At 44.6% G+C, this 22,278-nt stretch overlaps 1 non-coding gene across 1 annotated transcript; it reads left to right on the top strand.

Moving 5' to 3' along the window:
• Positions 1-15,579: 15,579 nt before the first annotated feature.
• Positions 15,580-15,652, top strand: TRNAC-ACA (transfer RNA cysteine (anticodon ACA)). Its single transcript has one exon. It is a non-coding gene; the product is annotated as a tRNA-Cys (tRNA).
• Positions 15,653-22,278: the final 6,626 nt, after the last annotated feature.

The raw sequence follows: 22,278 nt of genomic DNA, 5'->3' as shown, positions 1-22,278 counted from the left end.
CTGGTGGTCTGGAGAGTAAGAGAGAGAAAGAGGCTGCTATCCCCTGGTTTACGCGGAAAGCCAATAGAGTCCTGTTCTTAGGGCTCACGCTGATGCACATAGGCACCGGGCGCCCTCTCCAGTGGGTGAAGGCACAGTGCGCCCTCTCGAGAGGGGCTTAGAAGCCCGGGCAAGAAAGTGAGCTCAGCGGGCCTCCGCGCTCCAAGGAATTAGCCAGAAATAGAGAGAGAGAGAGAAAGAAGGAGAGAATAGAAAGGAAGAAAGAAAGAAAGAAAAAGAAAGACACGGGAACCAAAGCTCTGATGGAGCAAAGGTGTTTTAATCAACATGGTGTGGGCATATATACTGTCTTACAAGGTGGTTATTCTCAGCAAAGAGAAAGATTAAAATTCCAGACTTACAAAACATAAGACGATCCCTATCAAAGAGAGAGTTGCAAACAATCACCTTTTACCGTATGGCTCATAAAAAGGAAGAGGGCACTTATCACCGTAATGAGAAATGCCTAGATTCCTCAGCCCCGCGAAAGGCATGCCTCTCCTCTTTAATTCTTGAATATTCAGGAATTAATAAGGGCCAGAGGGTTCCTGACAGATCCAAAACAGCACACAGGAAGCCTTTTGTTAAATGCTTCCTGACATCATGCCCCACTAGTGACTTGCAGCCCACTCCCTCCCCTTGTGGGGGACAGCTCAGATGCCAGGTGGGTGGACACGTGATGTATGGGCACGTGGTGTGTGCGTGCCTGCTGTGGGACACGTGGTGGGCAGATTCGTGACGGGTGTACACGCGGTGCGCAGACGCCTAGTGCTCAGGCATGTGCCGCTGCGGGTGAGGACGGCCAGCGGAGGCGCGTGGACGCAGGTGTGCGGACCATGTGGGAAGCATGCCATAGTGACGTCCTCGTGGATTCTCGGAGGAGGATGCTCCGGCACGCCCCCGCTCCCCCTTACCCCCACCCCCGCGTTGTTAATTTTAAAGGATTTTCAGGCTTTTAAAAATATTTTTTCCCTTTTTGTTTTTTTTTTTTTCCCTTCTGGCCGCAAGGCCCGAAAATGATGGAGCCTGCGGAGATGGGGCAGAGAACAACGACTACATTCTTAACCAATTATTCTTCTCAAATATTTGCTTTTACTGCCTGCTACAGAGGTTGGCTTTTTATTAGAACTACGCATCACAGAGTAGTCAAGCTATCCAGAAACAGGAGAAGATTTTCAAGACAGGTAAGCACTAAAAGGGCTTCCCTGGTGGCTCAGTGGTAAAGAACACGCCTGCCAATGCGGGAGACGCGGGTTCCATCCCAGCGTGGGGACGAGCCCCTGGAGGAGGCATGGCAACCCACACCAGTATTCTTGCCTGGAGAATCCCATGGATAGAGGAGCCTGGTGGGCTACTGTTCGTGGGGTTGTAAAGAGTGGGACACGACTGAGCGACTGAACAAGAACAAGCGGTTAAAAAAAAGTAAGGCACAGAAATAAAGATGCCATCATAGTTGCATGAGGTTTGTGCCATGCCATAGCTTGAGATTTGTGACAGCCATGGAAATGGGAGTATGTTTGGCTGAAAAAGCTTGCAGAAGACTCTGTCTATGGGGTCCAAGCTCAGGTACTTCAACTCAGCTCTCCAAATGGGAATAAATGAATGAGAATGGTTTCTTTGACAATTCCCACCCAAACTTCTCCTCCGAGGTACAGGCAGGCTATGTATTTTAGTGCAAGAACCCAGACCTTAGCCTCTGATAGATTCAAGCTGGCCTCTGTGCTCTGCTACTTCTGAGGTATGTGATATTGGATAAGTCACTTAATGTGTCAGAATTTTGGGGTCTTCATCTGTAAGGGTAGAATCAATGTACCTCTTTATACATTGCTGTGGGACAAATGGAGATGACACACAGAAAATATAGGGACTGTGGTTTCTTGGTGATTGTTCTTTTCTTTCTCTTTGTATAAGGAGAAGAGACAAAAGTGAATGGAAAGTGACTTGGCCATATCTGTATAATATTATGAGTCAAAAGAATTGAGGGGAGAGGGATGGGAAGACAGCAGGAGAGACTTTGGCAGGCTAGCACTTCCCTAGTGCCCTGTGGGTTTTCATTGAGCCTTGTAGAAATTGGGTGTCTCTGCAAGATGCCTCTGAGGTCTCCACTTCCCCGCCCCTGATGGAGTAACTGAAAATCTGGTTGTTCAGGCAGGCACACAGAACATTTTTTGATTGGAAAAAATTTAGATGAGGGTCAGGGGTGGATGTTCAAAAAATATTTTTTTCCCAGGCATGTCTTCTGAGGGTACTGCTTTGCCCGGTCTCCCCAAGGAATTTTGTCCCTCTTTCAAAACAGAATCGTTATGTTGCTACAGCCTTGATTGTTGGAATGTTCTCTTTTGTGATGCGCAGTCCGCTGTACACTTGCCTTCATGGACTGCATAATACTCAGGATATTCAAGTTATGATAAATACTTTACCCAGAATCAAGTTGGAAGAGATTCTGTTTCCTATATGAAAACCCCTGGGATTAAAATAAGGTCTCCCCATCACACCAATCCTGGAAGATAGCAGTGGACCCAGATCTGTTATACCTTCTCTTCTGTGGTTGATCTGTGAGGCTTGGGAACCCAGGAATACTGAGGGCTAGTGCCCCAGGTTCCAACCAGGAACTCAAGGTCTCACAACAGACCACAGGATCACAAGGTTTAAAGGTGTATTTGTCTAGACCAGTCCTGCTATAGGGTCTTTGTTCCCACGTCCAGCTCATCCCTAGGAAATCTGAGGAGATGTCAGTCCTGGGGAAGGCCTGAGGCATACTCCCATGGCCCAGCTTAACATACACCCATCCCCTTAGGTGGAAGCACACTGTCAAATGGAAGATCAAGATCAGTGAAAGGAGGAAGCCTTTCAGGTCTGATGAAGGAACATGTTTCTGATCCTAGAACTTCCCAGCAGAAGATGGAAAGAGCCTTGTTTCAAGAAAGGGTGGATATCGGAGTTCAGTGTGGCCCGTTCTGCCATATAGGCCTGATGGGAGAATCCATGGAAGTCAGAGGGTAGGAGAACATTGCTGCCATCTCCTTAGCAACTGGCAGACTTCAGACCAGAGGAACAAAGAATGTGAACACAGCAGCTTCTCTGATCACTGGGAAACTTGACCTAAATCTTGGGTTTTCTGGGGCATGACCCAGAACCCTCTGCTCTTTCACCAGGTTCCTCTAGCTGTATGTTGGGGCGGGACTGAGCGTGAGGATTAAGATCATAGTTTCAGTATGTCTAACAGCCTGCAAGCTCTGAGCAAGAATTCAGACCAAAACATAAGCCCAAACCCATGTAGGAAAAAAAATTTAGCCAGCTGGTTACATATAACCATGACATGAGGATACTAAAGAAATCCCTGTTTGGACCTGGAGAAGTTCAGAGAGGAAAGTGCGGTCTGGTTGTCGCAAGCAATCAAGAGACACTTCTGCCTGGAAGGGACTGTGTAATCAGGTGAATCCATTATGCCTTTAGCAAGATTCGATTATGTTTGGAGTCTTAGGACATTCTGTGAGGAGACGTTGGCTTGGAACTTGGTCCCTGGCTACACACACAAGGAAGAATGTTCTCAGGGCTTTCTTTCCAGATCAGATGCCCTCTGCCACTGGCCAGATGCCCAGAAGTCCCCTGGGCTGGTTTGCCTTCTTCCTTAGCTTCAGACAGATTGTCTATAGAATATGATTTTTTCCTTTGGGCATTTGAGTCTCTTTCTGGTCCTTGAATTCCCTAGTACAGTTGTAGCCAACGGGGCTGTTCTTAACTCCATGGATTTCTGTGAGGGCTGTGAGAAAGGCAGTTCTACAGCACTGGTCATGGACCTGGTGTGCAACAAATCCTCAGCCTTACTCATAACTCTGAGCAGATCAGCAGCCCACCCTGCCCTGACTCAGACTCGTGTCTGTAAGAAGTGAGTTACAGACCCAATGTGGGGAAAATCAGAAGGGCCATGATCACTGTGAGCGTGGAGGGGAAATGTAGCATGTGGCATGGAAATGGAAAGCTCCAGAGAGCAGGAACGTTCAGTTCAGGGTGGCCAACATTAGTGGAGCTTTATGCCAGGCCCTTTGCTGGGTTCCAGGGACATAGAGAAGATTCCTGTCCTCACAGTTGCATGGGCCATAGGTTATAATTTTCATATAAAGAGGTAAAAATTGTGAACAGGAATTATGTACAGGATACTATGGAAACTTGGGGCACCAAATTGAGCTTTGAGAGAAGCAAGGAAGGCTTTTTGGAGGAGGTGAATCTTTCAGGGTAAGTAGGAATTATCCAGGAAAGAGGACTCTAGGAAAAATCAATAGATCCACAGATCAGGGCACATAGTATAGAAAAGTCTGGTGTGTGCAGTTATGAACACGTATTTAGGTGTCACTGAAGGGTGGGATGTGGTTACAGATGAGGCTGGAGATGGAGGTAGAGCCAAGTTACAAAAGGTCATGAATGAAATTTTATTAATTTATTTAATTTTATTTTTCATTGAAGTATAGTTGATTTACGGTGTTTTGGGTATACAGTAAAGTGATTCAGTTATATCTAAATGTGTCTCTATCCATATATCTGTTCTTTTCAGATTCTTTTCCATTATAGGTTATTAGAAGATATTGGATATAATTCTCTGTGCTATACAATCAGTTCAGTTCAGTTCAGTCGCTCAGTCGTGTCCGACTCTTTGCGACCCCATGAATCGCAGCACTCCAGGCCTCCCTGTCCATCACCAACTCCCGGAGTTTACTCAAACTCATGTCCATCGAGTCGGTGATGCCATCCAACCATCTCATCCTCTGTCGTCTCCTTCTCCTCCTGCCCCCAATCCCTCCCAGCATCAGGGTCTTTTCCAATGAGTCAACTCTTCGCATGAGGTGGCCAAAGTATTGGAGTTTCAGCTTCAACATCAGTCCTTCCAATGAACACCCAGGACTGATCTCCTTTAGGATGGACTGGTTGGATCTCCTTGCAGTCCAAGGGACTCTCAAGAGTCTTCTCCAACACCACAGTTTAAAAGCATCAATCTTTTGGCGCTCAGCTTTCTTCACAGTTCAACTCTCACATCCATACATGACCACTGGAAAAACCATAGCCTTGACTAGATGGACCTTTGTTGGCAAAGTAATGTCTCGCTTTTTAATATGCTATCCAGGTTGGTCATAACCTTCCTTCCAAGGAGTAAGCGTCTTTTAATTTCATGACTGCAATCACCATCTGCAGTGATTTTGGAGCCCCCCAAAATAAAGTCTGACACTGCTTCCACTGTTTCCCCATCTATTTCCCATGAAGTGATGGGACCAGATGCCATGATCTTAGTTTTCTGAATGTTGAGCTTTAAACCAACTTTTTCACTCTCCTCTTTCACTTTCATCAAGAGGCTTTTTAGTTCCTCTTCACTTTCTGCCATAATGGTGGTATCATCTGCATATCTGAGGTTATTGATATTTCTCCTGGCAATCTTGATTCCAGCTTGTGCTTCTTCCAACCCAGCGTTTCTCATGATGTACTCTGCATATAAGTTAAACAAGCAGGGTGACAATATACAGCCTTGACATACTCCTTTTCCTATTTGGAACCAGTCTGTTGGTCCATGTCCAGTTCTAACTGTTGCTTCCTGACCTGCATATAGGTTTCTCAAGTGGCAGGTCAGGTGGTCTGGTATTCTCATCTCTTTCAGAATTTTCCACAGTTTATTGTGATCCACACAGTCAAAGGCTTTGGCATAGTCAAAAAAGCGGAAATAGATGTTTTTCTGGAACTCTCTTGTTTTTTCGATGGTCCAGTGGATGTTGGAAATTTGATCTCTCGTTCCTCTGCCTTTTCTAAAACCAGCTTGAACATCTGGAAGTTCACGGTTCACGTATTGTTGCAGCCTGGCTTGGAGAATTTTGAGCATTACTTTACTAGCGTGTGAGATGAGTGCAACTGTGCAGTAGTTTGAGCATTCTTTGGGATTGCCTTTCTTTGGGATTGGAGTGAAAACTGACCTTTTCCAGTCCTGTGGCCACTGCTGGGTTTTCCAGATTTGATGGCATATTGAGTGCAGCACTTTCACAGCATCATCTTTCAGGATTTGAAATAGCTCAACTGGGATTCCATCACCTCCACTAGTTTTGTCCATAGTGATGCTTCCTAAGGCCCACTTGACTTCACATTCCAGGATGTCTGGCTCTAGGTGAGTGATCACACCATCGTGATTATCTGGGTCATGAAGATATTTTTTGTACAGTCCTTCTGTGTATTCTTGCCACCTCTTCTTAATATCTTCTGCTTCTGTTAGGTCCATACTATTTCTGACCTTTATCGAACCCATCTTTGCATGAAATGTTCCCTTTGTATCTCTAATTTTCTTGAAGAGATCTCTGGTCTTTGGCATTCTGTTGTTTCCCTCTATTTCTTTGCATTGATCACTGAGGAAGACTTTCTTATCTCTCCTGGCTATTCTTTGGAACTCTGCATTCAAATGGGAATATCTTTCCTTTTCTCCTTTGCTTTTTGCTTCTCTTCTTTTCACAGCTATTTGTAAGGCCTCCTCAGACAACCATTTTGCCTTTTTGCATTTCTTTTCCATGGGGATGGTCTTGATCCCTGTCTCCTGTACAATATCACGAATCTCCGTCCATAGTTCATCAGGCACTCTGTCTATCAGATCTAGTGCCTGAAAAGTATTTCTCACTTCCACTGTATAGTCATACGGGACTTGATTTAGGTCATACTTCAATGATCTAGTGGTTTTCCCTACTTTCTTCAGTTTAAGTCTGAATTTGGCAGTAAGGAGTTCATTATCTGAGCCACAGTCGGCTCCCAGTCTTATTTTTGCTGACTGTATAGAGCTTCTCCATCTTTGATTGCAAAGAATATAATCAATCTGATTTCGGTGTTGACCATCTGGTGATGTCCATGTGTAGAGTCTTCTCTTGTGTTGTTGGAAGAGGTTGTTTGCTATGGCCAGTGTTCTCTTGACAAAATTCTATTAGCCTTTGCCCTGCTTCATTCTATACTCCAAGGCCAAATTTGCCTGTTACTCCAGGTGTTTCTTGACTTCCTACTCTTGCATTCTAGTCCCCTATAATGAAAAGGATGTCTTTTTTGGATGTTAGTTCTAAAAGGTCTTGTAGGTCTTCATGGAACTGTTCAACTTCATCTTCTTCAGCATTACTGGTTGGGGCACAGGCTTGGATTACTGTGATATCGAATGGTTTGTCTTGGAAACGAACAGAGATCATCCTGTCATTTTTGAGATTGCTTCCAAGTCCTGCATTTTGGACTCTTTTGTTGACTATGATGGCTACTCCATTTCTTCTAAGGGATTCCTGCCCACAGTAGTAGATATAATGGTCATCTGAGTTAAGTTCACCCATTCCAGTCCATTTTAGTTCTCTGATTCCTAGAATGTCGACATTCACTCTTGCCATCTCCTATTTGACCACTTCCAATTTGCCTTGATTCATGGACCTAACATTCCAGGTTCCTATGCAATATTGCCTTTTACAGCATCTGACCTTGCTTCCATCACCAGTCACATCCACAACTGGGTGTTGTTTTTGCTTTGGCTCCATCCTTTCATTCTTTCTGGAGTTATTTCTCCACTGATCTTCAGTAGCATATTGGGCACCTACCAACCTGGGGAGTTCCTATTTCAGTATCCTATCATTTTGCCTTTTCATACTGTTCATGAGGTTCTCAAGGCAAGAATACTGAAGTGGTTTGACATTCCCTTCTCCAGTGGACCAATTCTTTCAGACCTCTCCACCATGACCTGTCCATCTTGGGTGGCCCTACACAGCATGGCTTAGTTTCATTGAGTTAGACACGACTGTGGTCCTTGTGATCAGATTGGCTAGTTTTCTGTGATTATGGTTTCAGTGTTCCTGCCCTTTGATGCCTTCTCACGACACCTACCATCTTACTTGGGTTTCTCTTACCTTGAATGTGGGGTATACAATATGTCCTTGTTTATTATTTTCTGTATAGCAGCATGTATATGTTAATCACAATTCCCAATTTGTCTCTCCCCACCATGAGTGATATTTTAACAAATGAAGACTAGGTGTTATAGAGCCACTACTGACAGAGTGAGGAAGTGATGAGGTCTGACTTGTCTTTGAATGGACCCATTGAGAAGTTCTGTGTGGGGTGGATGTCAGGGAAGATAAGATAAGGAAGTTAGAAGATTTTTTTCAACTGTTCAGTCAGCTCTTTAGGCACCAGTTTGCTGGCTTATCCCTTACCGTGAAGTATTGCTTAAGCAGGTGGTGGCCACTGTAGAACTGTTAACAGGAAAGTCATATAGTACAGGCGAAGCCTATGCAGATGTTGAAGGGAGAGGTAATGTCAGTATCTGAAGAAGAGTGGTCTGACTCTGACTCTGGGGTACTCATTAAGTTCAGTTCAGTTCAGTTCAGTTGCTCAAGTGTGTTCGACTCTTTGCAACACCATGATGCCAGGGTTCCCTGTCCAACACCAACACCTGGAGCTTGCTCAAGCTCATGTCCATTGAGTCGGTGATGCCATTCAGCCATCTCATCCTCTTTGGTCCCCTTCTCCTCCTGCATTCAATCTTTCCCAGCATTAGAATCTTTTCCAATGAGTCAGTTGTTCACATCAGGTGGCCAAAGTATTGGAGTTTCCGCTTCAGCATCAGTCCTTTGAATGACTATTCAGGACTGATTTCCTTTAGGATGGACTGGTTGGATCTCCTTGCAGTCCAAGGGACTTCTCCAACACCATAATTCAAAAGCATCAATTCTTCAGTGCTCAGCTTTCTTTATGGTCCAACTCTCACATCCATACATGACTACTGAAAAAACCGTAACTTTGATTAGACAGACCTTTGTTGGCCAGGTAATATCTCTGCTTTTTAATATGCTGTCTAGGTTGGTCATAACTTTTCTTCCAAGGAGCAAGCCTCTTTTAATTTCACAGCTGCAAACACCATCTGCAGTGATTTTGGAGCCCCCCAAAATAAAGTCTCTCACTGTTTCCATTGTTTCCCCATCTATTTTGCATGAAGTGGTGGGACCAGATGCCATAATCTTGGTTTTCTGAATGCTGAGTTTTAAGCCAAATTTTTTACTTTCCTCTTTCAATTTCATCAAGGGACTTTTTAGTTCTTTGCTTTCTGCCATAAGGGTGGTATCATGCATATCTGAGGTTATTGATATTTCTCTCAGCAATCTTGATTCCAGCTTGTGTTTCATCCAGCCCAGCATTTCGCATGATGTACTTTGCATATAAGTTAAATAAGCAGGGTGACAATATACAGCCTTGACATACTCCTTTCCCTATTTGGAACCAGTCTGTTGTTCCATGTCCAGTTCTAACTCTTGCTTCCTGACCTGCATACAGATTTCTCAGGAAGCAGTTAAGGTGGTCAGGTATTCCCATCTCTTAAAAAATTTTCCATATTTTGTTGTGATCCACACAATCAAAGGGTTTGGTGTATTCAGCAAAGCAGATGTTTTTCTGGAACTCTCTTGCTTTTTCAATGATCCAGTGGATGTTGGCAATTTGATCTCTGGTTCCTCTGTCTTTTCTAAAACCAGCCTGAACATGTGGAAGTTCACAGTTCACATATTGTTGAAGACTGGCTTGGAGAATTTTGAACATTACTTTACTAGCATGTGAGATGAGTGCAATTGTGTGATAGTTTGAGCATTCTTTGGCATTGCCTTTCTTTGGGTTTAGAAAGAAAACTGACCTTTTCCCATCCTGTGGCCACTGCTGAGTGTTCCAAATTTGCTGGCATATTGAGTGCAGCACTTTCACAGCATCATCTTTTAGGATTTGAAATAGCCCAACTGGAATTCCATCATCTCCTCTAACTTTGTTCGTAATGATGCTTCCTAAGGCCCACTTGACTTTGCATTCTAAGATGTCTTGACTCTAGGTGAGTGATCACACCATCATGGTTATCTGGGTCATGAATATCTTTTTTTGTATAGTTCTTCTGTGTATTCTTGCCACTTCTTCTTAATATCTTCTGCTTCTGTTAGGTCCATACCATTTCTGTCCTTTATTGAGCCTATCTTTGCATGAAATGTTCCCTTGATATCTCTAATTTTCTTGAAGAGATCTCTAATCTTTCCCGTTCTGTTGTTTTCCTCTATTTCTTTGCGTTGATCACTGCAGAAGGCTTTCTTATCTCTTCTTGGTATTCATTGGAATGCTGCATTCAGATGGGTATATCTTTCCTTTTCTCCTTTGCCTTTAGCCTCTCTTCTTTTCTCAGCTATTTGTAAGGCCTCCTCAGACAACCATTCTGCCTTTTTGTATTTCTTTTCCCTTGAGGATGGTCTTGATCACTGCCTCCTGTACAATGTCATGGACCTCTGTCCATAGTTCTTCAGGTACTCTGTCTATTAGATCCAATCCCTTGTATCTATTTGTCACTTCCACTGTATAATTGTAAGGGATTTGACATAGGTCATACCTGAATGGTCTAGTGGTTGTCCCTACTTTCTTCAATTTAAGTCTGAATTTGGCAATAAGGAGTTCATGATCTGAGCCAGAGTCAGCTCCAGGTCTTTTTTTTAGCTGACTGTATAGAGCTTCTCCATCTTTGGCTGCAAAGAATATAATCAGTCTGATTTTGGTGTTGACCATCTGGTGATGTCCATGCATAGAGTCTTCTCTTGTGTTGTGGAAGAAGGTGTTTGCTATGACCAGTGCATTCTGTTGGCAAAATTCTGTCAGCCTTTGCCCTGCTTCGTTTTGTACTCCTTGGTGAAATTTCCCTGTTCCTTCAGGTATCTCTTGACTTTCTACTTTTGCATTCCAGTCCCCTATAATGAAAAGGACATCTATTTTGGGTGTTACTTCTAGAAGGTCTTGTAGGTCTTCATAGAATCGTTCAGCTTCAGTTTCTTTGGCATTAGTTGTTGGGGCATAGACTTGGATTACTGTGATATGGGATGGTTTGCCTTGGAAATGAACAGAGATCATTCTGTCATTTTCGAGATTGCACTCAAGAACTGCATTTCCGACTCCTTTGTTGACTATGATGGCTACTCCATTTCTTTTAAGGGACTCTTGCCCATAGTAGTATATATAATGGTCATCTGAGTAAAATTCACCCATTCCAGTCTTTTTTAGTTCACCAATTCCTAAAATGTCGATGTTCACTCTTGCCATCTCCTGTTTGACGACTTCCAATTTGCCTTGATTCATGGACCTAACATTCCAGATTCACATGTAATATCGCTCTTTGTAGCACTGGACTTTCTTCCCTTGCCAGTCACATCCACAACTGGGTGTTGTTTTTGCTTTGGCTCCATCTCTTCATTATTTCTGGAGTTGTTTCTCCACTGATCTCCAGTAGCATATTGGGCACCTACCAACCTGGGGAGTTCATCTTTCAGTGTCCTATATTTTTGCCTTTTCATACTGTTCATGGGGTTCTCAAGGCAAGAATACTGAAGTGGTTTGTCGTTCCCTTCTCCAGTGGACCACATTTTGCCAGAACTCTCCACCATGACCCATCCATCTTGGGTGGCCCTTCATGGCATGGCTCATAGTTTCATTAAATTAGACAAGGCTGTGGTTCATGTAATCAGTTTGAGTAGTTTTCTTTGATTACAGTGTTCATTCTGTCTGCTAGATAAGGATAAGAGGCTTATGGAAACTTCTTGATGGGAGAGAGTGACTGAGGGGGAAACTGGGTCTTGTTCTGATGGGCAGGGCCAGCTCAGTAAATCTTTAATCCAGTTTTCTGTTGCTGGGTGGGGCTGTGTCTCTCCCTGTTGTTTGACCAAACTATGGTAGAGGTAATGAGGATAATGGTGACTTCCTTCAAAAGGTCCCAGGCATGCACTGCTGCACTCAGTGCCCCCGACCCTGCAGCAGGCCACTGCTGACCCACGCCTCCGCCAGAGACTCCTGGACTCTCACAGGCAAGTCTGGGTAAGTGTCCTGTGGGGTCACGGTTCCTTTCTTTTGGGTTCTGGTGCACACAAGATTTTGTTTGTGCTCTCTAAGAGTCTGTTTCCCCAGTCTTGTATACGTTCTGAGAGTTCTATTGTGGGATTAATAGCGACTTCGTCTAAGAGGGCTTATGCCACACCCAGGTCTGTTGCACCCAGAGCCCCTGCCTCTGTGGTCAGCCACTGATGACCCATACCTCCGAATGAGACACTCAAACACTCAAAGGCAGGTCTGGCTCAGTCACTGCAGAGTCTCCTGGTGCACACAGGTTTTCTTTGAGCCATCCAAATGTGTCTGGTGGGTATGGGGTTTGATTCTAAATAGAATTTTGCCCCTATTGCCATCTTGCTGGGGTTTCTCCTTTGTCTTTGGAAGTGGGTTATCTTTTTTTGGTGGGATCCAACATTCTCCTGTCTATGGTTGTTCAACAGCGAGTTGTAATTTTGGAGTTTTTACAGGAGAAGATGAGTGCATGTCCTTCTACTCCACCATCTTGTTACTTGTAATGAGGGGTACTCATTACACTTGTGTGTTTGTGTAATCCAGGGTCCATCTCTTGGTTTTCCACTCTCCCAAAGCTTATCAATTCTCCAGGGACCAGATTCACATAAACCAGGCTCATCTGATTTATTTGCAAAGCATATCTCACAATATATAGCTTTATGAGAAACAGTCATCATGGGGTTGAAATATTCTATGTCAGCTGCATTGCAGCCTGGGGTACTTTGAGCTCCTCCTACACTGCTGGAGGATGAACATGGTTGGAGTATTTTATGATCATGATTACACTGGTAAGGGGTCAGCCAGAGAATGATGCTTTTTATTGATATGAGTTTGAAGTCCACTTGTCTTACATTGTTTTTCCTTGGTTTGTGTCCTAATACATACTTCTTAAAGTTGAAATAGTGTTTATGTTGAAGCTTATCTGGTATTTGGAGTACATGTCTAAACCTTATATCTAGTTGGAGTACATATCTAAACCTTGTATCTGTCTTTCAAAGACAGAAAGACTCCTCACGGTGTCCAGCAGTTTGGTACTGTGTGATGCAGATGGTCTCATCCTAGGCTAAGCTTAACATGATTTGCTGGTGGCATCAGAGATATGAAGGTTTTTTAGTATTTTTCCCACTACTCTATATGGTAACCATTTCAGCTTCCTTCTAGGTCTCTTTATATGAGAGAGAATAAAATTCCATCTTATTTAAGTCACTTTTATTTCAGGGTTTCTCATTATTTACATTATACCAGATTGTAACTGTCACCACAGGCAAATTATATTTAATAGAAAGCTAGTCAACCTATGTGAACATTAGCAAAAAGAGGAAACCAAAAAATATAACAGTATTTATAGGCAAAAAGGGAAAGAATGTCACTACATTGGAAGCAGTTCATTTGGGAGCTAACTGGTTCTTATGAGGGTGGGTAGCCTAGTTGGATTTAATTCATTTGTTTTATAGGGTAAATTTTACCCTATCAGGGAATCAGTTTGTCTACATGCTCTGATGCTGGAATCTGTTTGTGGTGTTTTTGTTGGAATTTTTCAGGGTCTTTTGTGTTTTGGTATTATAAAGCTTATAAAAATGGGAAATTATTTCATCTATCCTGAAGGTAAGCTCTTTGGGGTGCATATTAGATATGTTAAGATCAGAAGAGCAATGGCCCCTGAATGGCTCATAATTAATCTGGCAGTCAGAAGTGCTTTACAAAGGAGAGGAACACTCTGATAATGAACTGCCCTAGGGGCTTCGTTGGACTTGAGGCATCCAATTCTAATTTCCTATACAAGAGCCCCGGAGAAGGAAATGGCAACCCACTCCAGTATTCTTGCCTGGAGAATTTCATGGACAGAGGAGCCTAGCGGGCTACAGTCCGTGGTGTAGGGGGAGTGTGTAATTTCCTCAGTTCTGTCTTGCTGCAGCAAAAATTTGAAGTGATGGACGGAGCAGTGTTATAACTCAGTTTTATTAGGAAAAACAGAGGATAGTACACCATCAAGGAGTGAGGGCAGGTTGACCCAAAAGACAAGAGAGGAGAGGCCTCAATCCTTCTAGGCTTCCTCCTTTTATACATTTGTCTCCTCCCCTGATCCTGCCCTATGTAAACTGAGCTAGCCAGGAGGGCTGTTTGTTTTACCTGAGATCCTCACTCTGGTCCTCAGAACTTCCTTTGTTCTATTTTTGCAGGCTTTTCCCTTCTTTGTCTTTTAGCCACTGCCGTTTTGGACTCCTTTTTCCTATTCTACCTAACCTTCCCCCCTCAAGAGATGGGAGGCCCAATTCTTGGGGAATAGGGATATCACAATCTCTCTGGCTACTTCCTGCTGAACTGGGATGGTGAGGGGCATTGGGCCTCCCCCTCTTGCTAATCTCAAGCCTCGAGTCTTTATAGTGGTGTCCATGTGAGGGTGAGTGATATTTTCCATGGTCAGCTGTAGTTTTATATATTCTTGTTAAACTGGCACTGCATGTTTTAGCCTGTTGACCTGGCCAGAGACAAAATGAGTTAGACAATTGATAATACATGGAACAATCATAAGCAGCATCAGTATGGTGATAACAAGGATTAGTAGGGGCACTAGGCAACTCCAAATTCCTCCTCACTAGGAGAAGGATCCCCCAAAGAGACTGTAGCCACCCCAAGACCTCTCCAGCTCATTTTTTTAGATCCTGTAGCATCTGAATGTTTTTCTTGAGGACTGTGAGACTTTCTTTAACTTAGCTGGAGGTATTTACCCAGAAGCAACGTGTCTCATTCAAGATGGGTCAAGTCCCTCCTTGTTCAGGGAACAGGAGATCTAGCTCCTGTCTATTTAGGAGTGCAACCCCTGCCAAGTTGTGTTGGCTCTTTAGAGCTGTCCTGAGAAATCTTATCCCCAGAAACTTAAATTTTGAGGGTGTTCATTAGAATGACACCCATTTGTAGTCCTGAATAGGTATCTGAGATCTCCCTGGGGCTCATAGGTGTATTGAGTGTCCTCTTCTGTTTTCTTTCATGGCTGGATTAGTGAGTAGTGAATCAGGAGTCATGTCCTGGTACCTTGACTGCTGTGGGGGTAGAAAGTATTACAGGGTAGGGGCCCTTCCATGTGGGCTGGAGTTGAGTGTTTGGGGTCCCATCTTTTCAGACTTTAATTAGGACTTGAGTCCCTGGAGCATATAGTGGTGGCCCTTTAGAATCTTTTGGGTCCTGGTTGACACTCCACAAGCATATATCTTATTGTAATTGTCCAATGACCATGGTATAAGACAAGAGGGTCTGAGCCTCCGGATCTAGGAAGAGATCATGGAAGAGGTCATTGACATAAACAAAAGGTCTCCCATATAGCATCTCATAAGAACAAAGACCAACCTGTTGCTCAGGGGCAATAGGTGCGGAGGAGAGCTATTGGTAAAGCCTCCTTCCATCCTGGGGAGGTCTCCTGGGTTATCTTTTTTATTGCTGATTTTAAGAATTGATTGGTTCTTTCTACTTTTCCTGATGACTGAGGTCTCCAGACACAATGGAGATGATAAGTAATACCCAATGCTTTAGAGACCCCTTCGGTGACCTTAGAGGTAAATGATGTCCCATTGTCATTTTGTAATGATCTGGGCAGGCCAAATCTTGGAATGATTTCATGGAGCAGTTTTTTTTTTACCACCTCCTCAGACTTCTCTGGTGGCTCAGATGGTAAAGCGTCTGCTTACAATGCAGGAGACCCCAGGTTCAATCCCTGGGTTGGGAAGATCTCCTGGAGAAGGAAATGGCAACCCACTCCAGTACTCTTTCCTGGAGAATCCCATGGACAGAGGAGCCTGGTAGGCTGCAGTCCATGGGGTCGCAAAGAGTCGGACATGACTGAGTGACTTCACCTCACCAGCCTTCTCAGTCTGGGTGGGAAAGCCTTCAATCCATCCTATGAATGAGTGTATCATGACTAATAGGTATTTATACTCTTGAGAAAGTGGCATCTGGTTGAATTCCATCTGCCAGTCCTCTCCTGGGTAGGTCTCATGTCACTGGATGGGCTGGGCCAGCTGGGGTCTTCAAGCTCTTTGGGGGTTGTTCAATTGGCAAGTGGGAAGGAGACTACTTGCTTTATAGTCATTTAGAGGCCTGTTCCTCTGAAGGATCTTTCTAGTAATCTTTGGAGGGGCTTTTCCCCTAAATGAGTAGTGGCATGTAGGGAGTTAACCAACTTCCATTGGAGATTCCAGGGAGAAAAAGGAGTCCCTCCTTGTGGAACCACCCAACATGATCTTCTTGAAAGCCCTCACTCTTAGCTTTAAGAGTCTCAGCTTCAGTATATGAAGGAGTTTCTGGCTAATTTGTCTGTGGAACTAAGGAACCCCTATTAGGTCACTGTTCTGTAACGCTGCTCAGAAGCTGCCTGATCAGCTGCTTGGTTCCCTTGTGCCATTTACATGCTCCCTTTTTGGTGTCGTTTACAATGGGGACTGAAATCTTAGCGGGCAGATGACCTGCCTCCAAGAGCCTAAGGATTTGATCACCATATTTGATTGGGGACCCTCAGGTGGTCAAGTGGCCCCTTTCTTTCCAAATAGCTGCATGGGCATGTAGCACCAGAAAGGCAAATTTACAGTCCGTGTAAATGGCTACTGTTTTTCCTTTTCCCAGTTCCAAAGCTGGAGTCAAAGCTGTGAGCTCAGCTAATTGGATTGAAGTACCTGGTAGCAAAAGTTTAACCTCTATGGTCTCAAAATTGGAGACTACTGAATGTCCAGCTCTTCTTTTTCCTCCAAGACAAATCTGCTTCAATCAGTGTACCAGATTTTCTCAGGATTGGTCAGAGGATTTTCTGACAGTCCCTCTGGGGTTTTGTGCAGTGGTCCAAAGTTTCTAGGCAAGATTGAAAGGGGAGAGAGCCCTCGGGGGTTGGCAGGAAGATAGCTGGGTTAAGAACATCACAAGGGGATATAATCAGGCCTGGATTTTCCATCAGCACTAGTTGATATCTGAGGATCCTTTGATCAGACATCCATAAGTGGCTTCTCCCACTCAGAAGTTGTTTCACTTGGTGGCTGGTAAAAATAGTTGGCCCCCAAAAGAGAGTTTTAAAGCATATTCTAAATCAGGACTGCAATAGCTGCAATGTTTCAAAGTCAGGGGGAGATTTCTTCCTAATAAGGGAGGAGAACAATCAGGGACCACTAGAAACTGGTGGGAAAATTTTTGTCCATCCCAGTAACAAAGTGCTCAAGTGAATCTTTTTGTAATTGTTTTTCCTATAACACCCAAAATGGTACAGGTTTGTGGGGAGAAGGTTCTGGAGCAGGAGGTCAGGACAGAGTAGGTAGCCCCTGTGTCAACTAAGAAATTCTTGGATTTACCTGCACATCCAGGCTCTAGTCCTGTGATGGTTATCTGTGACAGGTGGGCCGGCTGGAGCGGGCTGCTTCAGTCCTGTTGAACCATTGTGAGGGAAGGCTTGGCACTTGACCTTGAGGCTCTTGGGTCCCTAGGACAGAGTGCCACCCAATATCCCAACTGATAGCTTTTGTAGCAAGCCATTTTAGGAGACTTGTCATGGTTTGGACACTCTTTGGCCCACTGCCCCACCTGTCTACAGATTAAGCATTTGTCCTGGGCCTTGTCCTTTAAGGACTCGGGGTTTGCCATAGGGTTTCTCTGGAGGGTAGCCAGCATCTGGGCATGCCTTGTCTCTTTCCTTTTCTCCCTTTCCTGAGCCGTGGCCTCCTCTCCCATTCTCTGTTAAAAAGGTGGCTATCTGGACCATCTCCTCTAAAGAGGCAGCAGGGTCCTGCTGCTGTAGCTGTTGTAAATTTATCCTGATATCTGATGCATACTGGGACAGGAATTTATCCTTTAAAATTACCTGTCCCTTGTAAGAGTCTAAGTGCAGATTGGTTAACTTTTAGAGGGCCTCTTTTAGATTTTCCAGAAAGGCAGTGGGGTTCTCATTGGATTCCTGAGTTATTGCTGAGACTGGGCATAGTCCCATAGCTAATAGGCTTCCTTCTATTTTCATGGGTGGACTTCCTTAGGGGTGAGTCTTTTTGAAGCCTATCTCACCCAGTACTGTTACAACCTGAGAGCCAGGCATCCCCGAGTCAGGGTGCACATCCCCAGGCAGGCTGAGGTGTGACAGTCTCCTGGAGATCGAATCCCTGGGCAGGTTGAGGCAGGTCAGCCTCCTGAGAATTGGGTCCCTAAGCAGACTGAGGCATGTTGATCTCCTGGGACCCCTGGACTGGTGGATCCCTGAGCAGGTTGAGGCTTGACAACCTCCTGAGAACCAGATCCCTAGGCAGGTCAAGGCAGATCGACCTCCTGGGATGCCTGAACTGGTGGATCCCTCAGCAGGCTGAGGTGTGACAACCTCCAGGGGACCAGATTCTGAGGCAGGTGGAGGCAGGTCAACCTCCTGGGACCGCTGGGCTGGATTTGGGTGTCCCCAAGGTCTCCAGTGTGACCAATGCTGGGCAGGACTAAGGGGTTGTAATCTTAACTCATCACTGGTTTGTCCACTGCAGATGGGAATAGATATCATAATGTAAAGAAATCCAAGTCTGTGCCCTGAGACTGGGAACCTGGTGAAACAGTCATAAACCTTATCCTCTTATTGCTCTGAGATAATGTAAGTCACTGATTTCCTCCCCTACTCCTCCATAAGAGCAGTTTAGGGTGTTTCCAGTGGTAAACATTTCATTGTCATAGACCCACTTTAGGTAATAACAGAAGTAATGACAAAGGAGTGGGTTATCCGGTCCTGTTAGGGGGATTCAGTTCAGTTCAGTTGCTCAGTTGTGTCTAACTTTGCAACCCCATGGACTGCAGCACACCAGGCCTGCCTGTCCATCACCAACTCCTGGAGCTTACTCATATTCATGTCCACTGAGTCAGTGATGCCATACACCATCTCATCCTCTGTAGTCCCCTTCTCCTCCTGCCTTCAATCTTCTCCAGCACCAGGGTCTTTTCAAATGAGTCAGTTGTTCACATGAGGTGGCCAAAGTATTGGAGTTTCAGCTTCAACATCAGTCCTTCCAAAGAATATGCAGGGCTGATTTCCTTTTGGATGGACTGGTTGGATCTCCTTGCAGGCCAAGGGGCTCTCAAACCACAGTTCAAAAGCATCAATTCTTTGGCACTCAGCTTTCTTTATAGTCCAAATCTCATATCCATACATAACTACTGGAAAAACCATGACTAGATGGACCTTGGTTGGCAAAGTAATGCCTCTGCTTTTTAATAAGCTGTCTAGGTTGGTCATAAGTTTTCTTCCAAGGAGCAAGCCTCTTTTAATTTCATGCCTGCAAATACCATCTGCAGTGATTTCGGAACCCAAAAAAATAAAGTCTCTCACTGTTTCCCCATCTATTTTCCATAAAGTGATGGGACCAGATGCCATGATCCTAGTTTTCTGAATGTTGAGCTTTAAGCCAAATTTTTCACTCTCGTTTTTCACTATCATCAAGAGGCTTTTTAGTTCTTCTTCGCTTTCTGCGATAAGGGTGGTGTCATCTGCATATCTGAGATTATTGATATTTCTGCCGGCAATCTTGATTCCAGCTTGGGCTTCATCCAGCCCAGTGTTTCTTATGATGTACTTTGCATATAAGTTAAATAAGCAGGGTGACAATATACAGCCTTGACGTACTCCTTTCCTGATTTAGAACCAGTCTGTTGTTCCATGTCCCGTTCTAACTGTTGTTTCCTGACTTGCATACAGATTTCTCAAGAGGCAGGTCAGGTGGTCTGGTATTCCCATTTCTTGAAGAATTTTCCACTGTTTGTGGTGATCCACACAGTCAAAGGCTTTGGCATAGTCAATAAAGCAGAAATAGATGTTTTTCTGGAACTCTCTTGCTTTTTCGATGATCCATTAGATGTTGGCAATTTGACCTCTGGTTCCTCGGCCTTTTCTGAAACCAGCTTGAACATGTGGAAGTTCACAGTTCACATACTGTTGAAGCCTGGCTTGGAGAATTTTGAGCATTACTCTGTGAGTGTGTGAGATGAGTGCGGTTGTGTGGTAGTTTGAGCATTCTTTGGCATTACCTTTCTTTGGGATTGGAATGAAAACTTAGCTTTTCCAGTCCTGTGACCACTGCTGAGTTTTCCAGATTTGCTGGCATATTGAGTGCAGCACTTTCACAGCATCATATTTTAGGATTTGAAATAGCTCAACTGGAATTCCATCACCTCCTCTAGCTTTGTTTGGCTTCCTAAGGCCCACTTGACTTCGCATTCCAGGATGTCTGGCTCTAGGTGAGTAATCATACCATCGTGATTATCTGGGTCGTGAAGATCTTTTTTTGTACAGTTCTTCTGTGTATTCTTGCCACCTCTTCTTAATATCTTCTGCTTCTGTTAGGGGCATTTTAATAATAGGCTGGCTGAAGCGCTGTTGCCTACAAGAGGGAAGGGTCCTGGTTGTAGGAGTTAGTAAGTGGCTTAAAAACAAATTGATAAGAGACAATAGGCCAGATGTTCCATAAAAGTGGAGTGGAGATTTGATCCAGGGCTATGTTTGTAACTTTAGGAGAAAGGTGGTAAGGGTTTGGGCCCAATCGGCCTGCAGGGCTAACTCCCAAAGTGCCAAACATTATCCCTGGAAGCCCAGTTGCTCTTGAAACGATGCCACCAACAGATGGACTTCTAGCAGGCATTGTGCGCCTGTCACCCACCCTAGCCGGTTCACTGAGAGATGCTCTTGTTGCACATGTTTAGGAAACATGGAAGATGATGGCCTGAATATCTAGAGGGATTGGATATCATACAGTATTTCCCTCCCAGGGCCAGCTATTTTCTGGTTGCCCCTCAAGAATATTGTAAAGGCAACATTGTGGGCCCAGACAGGGCTCAGGAAAAGAGCATGAAACAGGAGGGAAGGGGGCAGGGCACAACCTTTGAGAGAATGACATAGCCCAAGGGAATAACATAAACAGATAAAAATCAAATGGGTCCAAGATGACAAGTCAGATTCAACTAAACCTTGATCCTCAATCTGCAAGCTAAACGCATACCCAGGGGCACCAGGACAGCTCCAAGGCACTGTCAAAAGAGGAGGAATGGGTGGTTCCCTAATTGTTGGAATGATCCTCCCACTCATTAGCATATGAAGTCACCCAGCCTGACAATTCCATGGCCACTGCACTCTCCTCTGTGATGGCCCACACCCTGTGGAATGTGCTTCTCTCTGAATCTGAACAAATCTACCTCTTACCTATTGCTGTGTCTCTAACTGAATTTTTCCAATGAGATATCAGAGCCTGAACTTTATTAGGTCTTGAAACCGGACACCATGGGTTTTGGCTGGGCTCATGTCCCGGGAGAGAGGAGTTGAAGGATGGGAGGAAAAAGCAGTGGAAAAAACATGCTGAGGAATCCCCTTCATAACCTGCCAGAAAATCTGCTAAATATCTGACCTGTGTTCACAGTTTTCATTGGCCTGACTCTTGGCACAGAGAAGATTAAGGACAGAAGAACCCTCACTCCCTTGGACAACAGCTACTGGGGCGCAGAGGATAGTGGAGCCTTCAGGACATGCAGAGGAGTAGCCTCTCCAGAGTCTCTCAATTGCGCCCACTGCTGCTCTCCTGTTCACAGGGGGTTTGAGGAAACAAGAAACGAGAGATTGTAAAGGAATTAAGATTTTTTTAGCCCTATGTCTTTCCAGTCATAGGAGCGAGGACCTCTTTTACTTTAACTGGAGGTCTTCTGGAGTCTGAGCCTGAGCCGTGTGAGCTTTCTGCTGAGTTAGTTTTGGCTGTCCCATTTGCCAGCACGCTGGGCTTCTTGTCACTTGCACTGCGCTGGGTTTTCTTTGAGTTCAGCTTCTGCCACAGAAGCTTTCTCCGAGTTGGACTTCTGCTGTGTTTCGCCTCCGCCTTGTGGGGCCAAACTGAGGTTGTTTCAGCTAGGTTAAATCCGAGAAATGGTACCCTAGATGTCGGGGGAGCATGTAATTTCCTCACTTCTGTCTTGCCACTGGGAAAATTTGAAGCAATGGATGGAGCAGCGTTATAGCTCAGTATTATTAGGAAAAACAAAGGATAGTACACCCTTGATAGTACACTCTCGAGGAGTGAGGGCGGGCCAACCAAAAGACACGAGAAGAGATGCCTCAACCCTTATAGACTTCCTCCTTTTATACATTTGTCTCCTCCCCGCTGAGCCTGCCCTATGTAAACTGGGCTAGCCAGGAGGGCTGTTTGTTTTACCTGAGGTCCTCATCTGGTCCTTGGAACGTCCTTTGTTCTATTTTTGCGGGCTTTTCCCTTCTTTGTCTTTTAGCCACCACCATTTTGGATTTCTTTTTCCCATTCTAACTACGTAACAATGGGATCGCAAAGAGTTGGACATGACTGAGCGACTAAAATTTTC

This window comes from Dama dama, chromosome 29 (assembly GCF_033118175.1).
Source record: "Dama dama isolate Ldn47 chromosome 29, ASM3311817v1, whole genome shotgun sequence".
Lineage (NCBI taxonomy): Eukaryota > Metazoa > Chordata > Mammalia > Artiodactyla > Cervidae > Dama > Dama dama.
This window is presented reverse-complemented; position numbering and strand designations above follow the sequence as displayed.